This window comes from Oryctolagus cuniculus, chromosome 6, assembly GCF_964237555.1.
Source record: "Oryctolagus cuniculus chromosome 6, mOryCun1.1, whole genome shotgun sequence".
Lineage (NCBI taxonomy): Eukaryota > Metazoa > Chordata > Mammalia > Lagomorpha > Leporidae > Oryctolagus > Oryctolagus cuniculus.
This window is the reverse complement of record NC_091437.1, coordinates 50147406-50155387: the sequence shown is the minus strand read 5'-3', so window position 1 is coordinate 50155387 and position 7982 is coordinate 50147406. Positions and strand designations below refer to the sequence as shown.

At 36.0% G+C, this 7982-nt stretch overlaps 1 non-coding gene across 1 annotated transcript; it reads right to left on the bottom strand.

Moving 5' to 3' along the window:
• Positions 1 to 293: 293 nt before the first annotated feature.
• LOC127490868 (small nucleolar RNA SNORA33) lies at positions 294 to 422 on the bottom strand. The gene has a single exon (XR_007919258.1). It is a non-coding gene; the product is annotated as a small nucleolar RNA SNORA33 (small nucleolar RNA).
• Positions 423 to 7982: the final 7560 nt, after the last annotated feature.

Sequence of the window (7982 nt, the reverse complement as noted above, 5' to 3'; positions counted from 1 at the left end):
GGGGCCCAAGGACTTAAGCCATCTTCTACTGCTTTCCCAGGCCATAGCAGGGAGCTGGATTGGAAGGGGAGCAGCCTGGACTAGAACTGGTGTGCATATGGGATGCCAGTACCACAGGAGGAGGATTAACCTACTGCACCACGGTGCCAGCCCCTAGAAAACTTTCTTTTTTTTTTTTGAAAAAAAATTTCTTATTAACATTTACAAATCTCATTTGAAGTCCTTAACAACTAATTATTATGAACCTTTAATTAACCATGCCTTAAAAATGCTTCTTTCTTATCACAGAAGTTTGTTGTAGCCATTTTCAGGGACCTGAAAGACTTCAATGTCTTTAAGGCTCGTAACATGGCATTACTATTGCCAGCTTTTTCTAGATTTCTGCAGAAACACAACAGGTAAGCAGATTCATTGGCTGGCTTAACCTAGAAAACTTTCTATAACACGCACATGATAAAATAGTTAGGAAATGGCAGAAAACAGATAGGAAAAATATGTGTAATTAATTCAAATTAATTAATGCAAAATAACCCATGAAGAGCAAACTTTTATATAAAACAGAATCAGTAACAGAGCAATACTGCGCTGTACTGGAACCTAAAGCCAAAAGAGATTTTGAACACACCTTTAATTTTTATAGCAACACAGAGCCTCGCTTTCTTTACCCTTGTCCCAGCCATGGAAACACTCCAAAGTGCTTTTTCAGATATATGTTTTCAACATTGATCCAATGACAACTTATTGAGAGGCTGCTATGTGCTAACATTGTGGTTTTTGAAACAAAGTGGTCAGTAAAATAGCCCTAATTTCTGCTGGCATGGAGCTTAGAGAAGACACTGTTCAAAGTTGAAAAGTATTGCTATACTTTTATATATATATAACTGTTAGTTATCTACTCCTTTGCTGCACAGAGGAAAAATAGGGGGCAAACTAGAGGTGGAATTGAATTTCAGTGGAAATCTGTTTTTCTATTTAATTTTATAACCTTAGTATAGTAGATTGATATCAGAAAATATGAAAATGTTATGTTTGATCGCTGAAACAAACCATGATCCTCAAGTCCTCTTCCTTTATTTCTATTCCTTGACCTGAAAGGTTGATGTATTATCATTATCATGGACATCATGCATTGTCTTTCACTTTTTTTTTTTACTGGGTAGCCATATGGATTTTGGCATGATCATATTGGAATACATGAGTTGTATCAAAGCACTGGCATTTGCCTTTTGGTTCTACTGTCTTCCAGCTTAGGTAACTCTGGAGAACTTAATTAACGTTTCTATGCTGTTTCCTTGTCAATAAATGGTGGTAAAGAGTCAATAAGTTAATCTATAAAAGGTACTTTGAGTAAATACTGGCATATTGTAGATGCATAATTTATATGAACTTCTACTAGTGATAGTAGCAGTACTTCTGTCACTAAATCTCTGATTCTGAATAAATCATACGGTTTATCTAAGCTTCAGTTATCTCAATTGGAAAATGAAAAAAAAATAGTACCTATGTCATGAGATTCTTGGGATGGCCAAATCAGGGAATAAATAGAGATCATGCAATTTAAAGCAATTTAAAGCACATAAATGCTTTAAAATTTCCCTTTTTCAAAAAATTAGAACCCCCTCCCCTTAATTAAAGAAGTTTCAAAAAAAGAAAAAATCCAACAGCAATAATAGATTATTCATCTTCTGTACTTGGTATTTTTCACAGTACCTGGGATGTAACTGTACTCAATAAAGCTTGATGAGAATGTAAAAATGAATAAATATTAGGAACATAAAAACCAACAACTAGCAAAGGTTAGCCTAAAATTTTGAAGTGAATAAAGGTAATATTTGTGGGAGAGAGAGAATGAGTGAGAGGGAGAGAGAGAGAGGGAGAGAAATGGAGAGAGGGAGAGAGAGAGAGGGAGAGAGACAGAGGGCTGGGGGAGATATTCTACCATATAAGAAAGTAAATGAGGATCTGTACTGAATTTTGTTGATTTTTCTGTTTCCTGTGTGTTGTGGTTTGAATGTATCCTCTCCCAAATCCAAGTATTGAAATCCAGTAGCCAACATGATGGTATTAATAGGTCTGACCTTTAAGTGGTGGTTAGGAAATGAGAGCTCCTCCATCCTGGGAAGGATTAAGCCCTATTGTAAGAGGCTTCATGTAGAGTCCAGCTTGCTTTCCCAGCCACCTTTCACCATATGAAGGCACAGTGTTTCTTTTCTCTCAAAGGACACAGTAACAAGGTCTCATATTGGAAGCAGAGAACAGCCCTCACCAAACAGCCCAACCTACTGGGCACTTAATTTTGGATTTCTCAGTTCCCAGAACTGTGAGAAAATAAATCTCAGCTGTTTGTAAACAACCCAGTCTTAGGTATTTTTATGGTGTCACAAATGGAGGAGTAGCTTGCTTGTATTTACTGGAGATCCAAAAGAAAGCTTCCAGAAGAAAATGCAGATTTTTTTTTAAGTGTGGGAAGGGATAGTCTCAGTTCTATGGCCATCAATTTCCCTGACAAGTCACTCAATTAAAGTGAAGTTATTCAAATGCATATAAGAGTGGATGAGCTGATTGTAAAATTTTAAAGCCAATGAGCACAGAACAGTGGAGATCATTATTTTTCCTTTCCTTCTGATCCTCTCCTCCGTGATCATGTTTTCAGCTCAGCTTACCCTTTTATTCTTTCTACATCTTTTTTTCAAAAGTTGAAGAAAAAACAGGTCAATCAATATTTACTTTGAAGCTAAACATCTGTAGTTTTCTCAGAGTACATCTATTAAATTGGTGCTATGGATGTGAGGATCACCGGGCTCCCCACCCATACCTAGAATGGTTTTATCCACAATTGCTGCCAGTTAAATTGTTTTGAATAATTGACAGTAATAATCAGCTCAGTGTTGGGAGTTCAGGCTCTAGCATTTTTGTTATCAGAAGGTCAAGACTAGAATCTAGAGGCTGGAGCTGTGGAGTAGAAGGTTAAGCCTCCGCCTGTGGGGTTGGCATCCTACACTGGTGTCAGTTCGTGCCCAGCTGCTCCACTTCCTATCCAGCTGCCTGCTATGTTCCTGGGAAAGCAGCAGAAGACGGCCCAAGTGCTTGGGCCTCGGCATCCACAAAGGAGACACGGAAGTAGCTCCCGGCTTCTGGCTTCAGATTGGCCCAGCCTCAGTCACTGCAGCCATTAGGAGAGTGAACTTGCAGATGGAAGGTCTCTCTCTCTTCTCTCTCTGTATCTGTGCCTTTCAAATAAATAAATACATCTTAAAAAATTAAGATTGGTGATCTAGCCGAAAAATAAAAAAAAGCCATCAACATCTGGGATTTTGCTTATGCCTATTAAATAATCAACTGCATTAAACTATATGTTAAAGAAAAAGCTAGCTAAGTATTTGAGCTCTGGGATCAGATGGCCTTGCTTTCAATTCTAATTGTGCTTTTTCAGCGCTAAGACTTTGTATAGTTTACTTAAATTTTCTCTCAGTTCCCTTATCTACAGAACGGAGATAATAATATCAGTCTCATAGTGTTGCTGTAGATGTTAAATGAGGTAATGTATGTGAAGTGCTTGGCATAATGTTGGCATATTACAGATAATAAATATTAGTTATTATAATTGCTTTTCAGTTGATTGGGCATCAGATAACTGCTGCCACTGATGATGTCACTTCTGAAAGGGAAAAGTCAGAGCATACATTTTTCCAAGGTTGCTATTTTGCAAACTTTAATATTAATGCACTCAATTCAAGAGATGAGCTTCAGAAAAATTGGAGAGCTGAAGGGGAAAATTACCTAATCACCAACGTGATTTTAAAACAGTTTTAAATTACAGCAAATGCTAATACTGAACTATTAGGGAATAAGAATATTTTGTCCTGGATTATATCATATTCTCATTTGCACCCCACACATGCTTTCTTAGAAAATATTATTGGGGAATAGAAACTCTTTCAATGTATATGTGACAGAATGTTTTGTGCCCATACTATTTCTTTAAAACCAAATATAACAACTTTTGCAAAGAGTTTCTAGCATATCAGAAGTTTCCCAATATACACAAAAGAATCGTAAATCCAGGGTGAAATATTTTAATGTAAACACTTTTACTGCCAAATGAAGATGCATGGGTTTTTGGTATAGATGGAAGAACTGAGTATGTTACTGCACCAATATTTTTAATATAAACTCACATGGGCAAAAATATTTGAGTATCCATTTGGTAGACTCTGAATTTAGGACTACCAGAAATTTGTCATTTCTCTTAAGTCTTTCTCTGATGGGGGTCATGAGCCTGCTCATTTCTCCACCTCATAAATGTGCACCTTATTTTATTTTAGGAATATCCACCAGCAATTTTATGAGAGAGAACGATTATCTATTGAAAATGATTAGTTCTAAATCTGACTTTTGCAAGGATTAAGCACATGTGGGACTGATTTATCTGCTAGACACTGCTAGAAGAGATTAGGGTCTTAGGGCTTTTTAAAGGGCTGCTTTGAGATCTGAAAACATTTTACTTGGCTCAAAAATGCAATAAAAAATTAAAAAATCAAAGTGAAATAACTGTTAAATACTCACAAAACACAATCCTTTGTTAAGTTTAATCATTTTTAAGTTTATTAGGCCTAAAATTTTTATTCAGTTTAAAAACTAGCTTTTAGATTAATTTTCTTACCACTAAGATTCCTAAGTATGATAATACTTTAAAAAGTTCATGGAAAAATGGAATTTAAGATGTTTATTTTGGTGCAAAATAGAGAGATTTTAAAAAACTCATGGAAAATGTGTATTATAAAAAAACTATGCATTGATTTGAAATTTGCACCAAAATGAATTTACTTGGGATGATTACCTATATAAATTAAATGTATGAAGAAAAGCCATATAATTTAACAGACAAAATTTTTAACTTGTTTAAGGATTTTTTTTACAATCAAAATTATTTTTAAAGAGGGATTTGGGGTGCATTTTCATGTGAATGACATGAGTCAAGAGAGAAAACTGGGTATAAGAGTGATGCTGGCATCGTGGTAACCTCAAAATATCTCTGGACAGTCTTTTATTTTTAGCTTGATATCTCTTTCTACATGACCACTCTGGTAGGGGTTAAACACTATGACAGGATTAAAGACTTAAAGCTCAGACAGCAAGCTCTATTTGTGCCTGTCTCATCATTAAGTCAACAGAGAATAAGCATGGTAGTTGTTTTCAGTCAATATTGTCAGCAAGGTACTGCACTGCTGTAAAGGCCTGTCAGCTCTTATTCAGTTATATAGAAAGATTAGTAGAGAGGAAAAAAAAAACACTGTTTTAATCATTGTCTTGGGAATTGATTGCTCTTTGTCTGTAACAAACAAGAAAAAAAACTAAAGCATAAGTACTGATCTCTTGAGTAGCAGGTGAGGTTCAGTTTTCAAAAGAAACGCAAAATTCCCAAACAATAATCAATCTTGATTTTAGCGATTTTAACCATCACCTGGGATCAAGCCAAAGTCTCAAGTCAGGGAATAAAGCCTTTAGAACCCACCATCATGATCATTTCACATCCTAGAATGAATTTGATTGATGGATTAATTTTTTAAGTAATGAAGAAAACCTAGTATACTGAGTCTACATTTTCTATTTTAACAGAAGGCAAGTTGGAAGTGGCTCATGTATTCCTAGATCAAAAATTCAGTCTGGTTTCTGCTTTGCATGCCTTTGCTCACTTTTCTAATGGGTATTTGTTGAACCTTTTTAAGTTGCTGGCACATGCTTGGCATGTAATAGTGAGCGAGTTTGTTAAGTTCCTTTCCTATAGAGCTTAGGTAGAACACACCACTTGGTCACTCAAATTGTGATGGCCACAGTTAAAGAACCTTCAGGGATGTGAGATAGTAAACAGCTGGAGTTTTCAAAAAGGTGATGGGGATGTTCTCTGTGAGGAAGTGGGCTGTAAGTCAAGCACCCAAAGAGGAGAATGAGCCAGCCAATTAGTAAGGTGGGAAGGAGCATCTCTGACTTTGTTAAACAGTAGTGAGGAAGGAGTCAGGGGAAGGTAGGAGACCCCCAAAAACCAAGACAGTTTGTCAGCATTTACGTACTGAGGGCTTATCAGGAGGCATTTTGATAAGTACTTTTAAGGATACAAAGAATATCAAGGCATAGTCCTTGCTGTCAAGACAGAAAAGTTTATTTACTTAGTAAACATTAATTCTATAAATTAATGGATAAATATCCCATAGTTTTATGTATGCTGATAATATGTCAAATTAAACTTACATGAATAAACAGGCAGTAGTATATTTTTTCTTTAAAGACACGGACGGTTGGATTTTTAAAGATAAATGAGCCACTCAAAGAAGCTGAGGAGTTGCCCCAAGACACACAATTATTTTTGACCTCATAGTCTTGAAATCTTCGATTTCTTCTGCTATGTGACCTCTGGAGGGGACTTCCATTTTGCGGACTTCAACTAGCATCATCTGAAAAATGAAGGTCTTGTGTAGAAGCTAGTTGTTGACTGGACCTGATTCTGGAATTGAACAATATAGCCACATACCTATTGGCAAATAATTGTAGAAAGAAGGAAGCAATTCCCAATTGTTCTTTGTTTGCTCTTACTGGTATTTTCTTTGGGAAATAGGAAGGTCAGAATAGATCTTTCATATCATTGGTTGATCTACCACTTTTTCCAGCTACTTTGCTAAGTCTTTTACACATTTATATCTTTGAATTCTGAAAAGCACCCAAAAATGTGGGTATTATTTAACGCTCACTTTGGAGGTGAAATAACTGGTGGTTAGTGAGACCAGCATTCTAGCTCCTGTAAATGGCAGAGCTGGAGTATGTGCCCTGGTTTTTGTGCTTAAAGGAAGTGAATAGATGATCCTTAGAGGTCTCTTCTGCTACTATCTTTTTGGAAAAACCTTCTAAATGGGATACTTGTTAAAGTCTGGGATGGTTGCATAAGGGAGCAGTGAGATTTTTCATAACAGAGCAGCTATTTATCCAGAATGGATAAATTGCCATACAAGCAATACCATACTATTGATACTGAGGTACTTGGATCTCATTCAGATCTCCCAGTCCTTTTGAGGAAAGTGTGATCATCCACTTTCATAGAAGAGGTTGTCAGTCCTGATGAAGAAAGTAAAATATAAAGAGGTTAAGAAACTTAGCTGATAAGGAACAGAGCTGACATTCAAAGTCCCATTTCTTAGAATTGTAAACCTGGGCTATTTCCATTAAGAGAATCAAGGTTTTAACAAGATACATGCAGTTCAGTGTTTTCAGTACCTGATTTTATTTTTACCCTTATGTTTTAATTTTTAATACTGCATCCATAGTTTTCATATGTACAAAATATTGTTGACATGTATTTTCAAATGTCCTTTCTTTGCTCAGCTCATTGTGATGTATGTTTTTGTCTTTTAGTTTTCTTTTTACTTTCTATGACCAAATGCTGATTGATGAAAAGGTAACAATTCTATAGTTAACATATTGATTTATCCCTACTGCCAATGTTGCAGCAACTAATTAACAGCCCTGTTTGGGATCAAGGAAGGTTGACCTCAGATAGACCAATGGAATCCTTCAAAGAGAAAATGAAGATGCCAGGTCTCCAGGCTCCCTCAGCCCAAGCCAATCTGATATAATTGCCTGAGAACAAGGACTCAAGTACTTGGAGTCTTCACTGATGCACAGCTTCAGAAATAATGATTACAGCAAATCAGGGCTCATGAATATGCAGTTTATTTCTGCTTTGAGACACTTGAGTTATCTAAATTAAAAATATAAAATTATGGATTGCAAAGAAAGCGGCAGGGACTTTTTTATATTTTAACAATTGGAAAATATCACTGGAAATGAAGTCTTCCTGCCAACACGAAGCACATAATAATCATGCCAGGAAAAGGATGCTTTTATAAATGCTTGTTTAAAATAGATCTTCCTCCCCCCCCCACAAAAATTCTGTTTAAAGATAGACTACGGAAGCTTTAATTCATGTGATT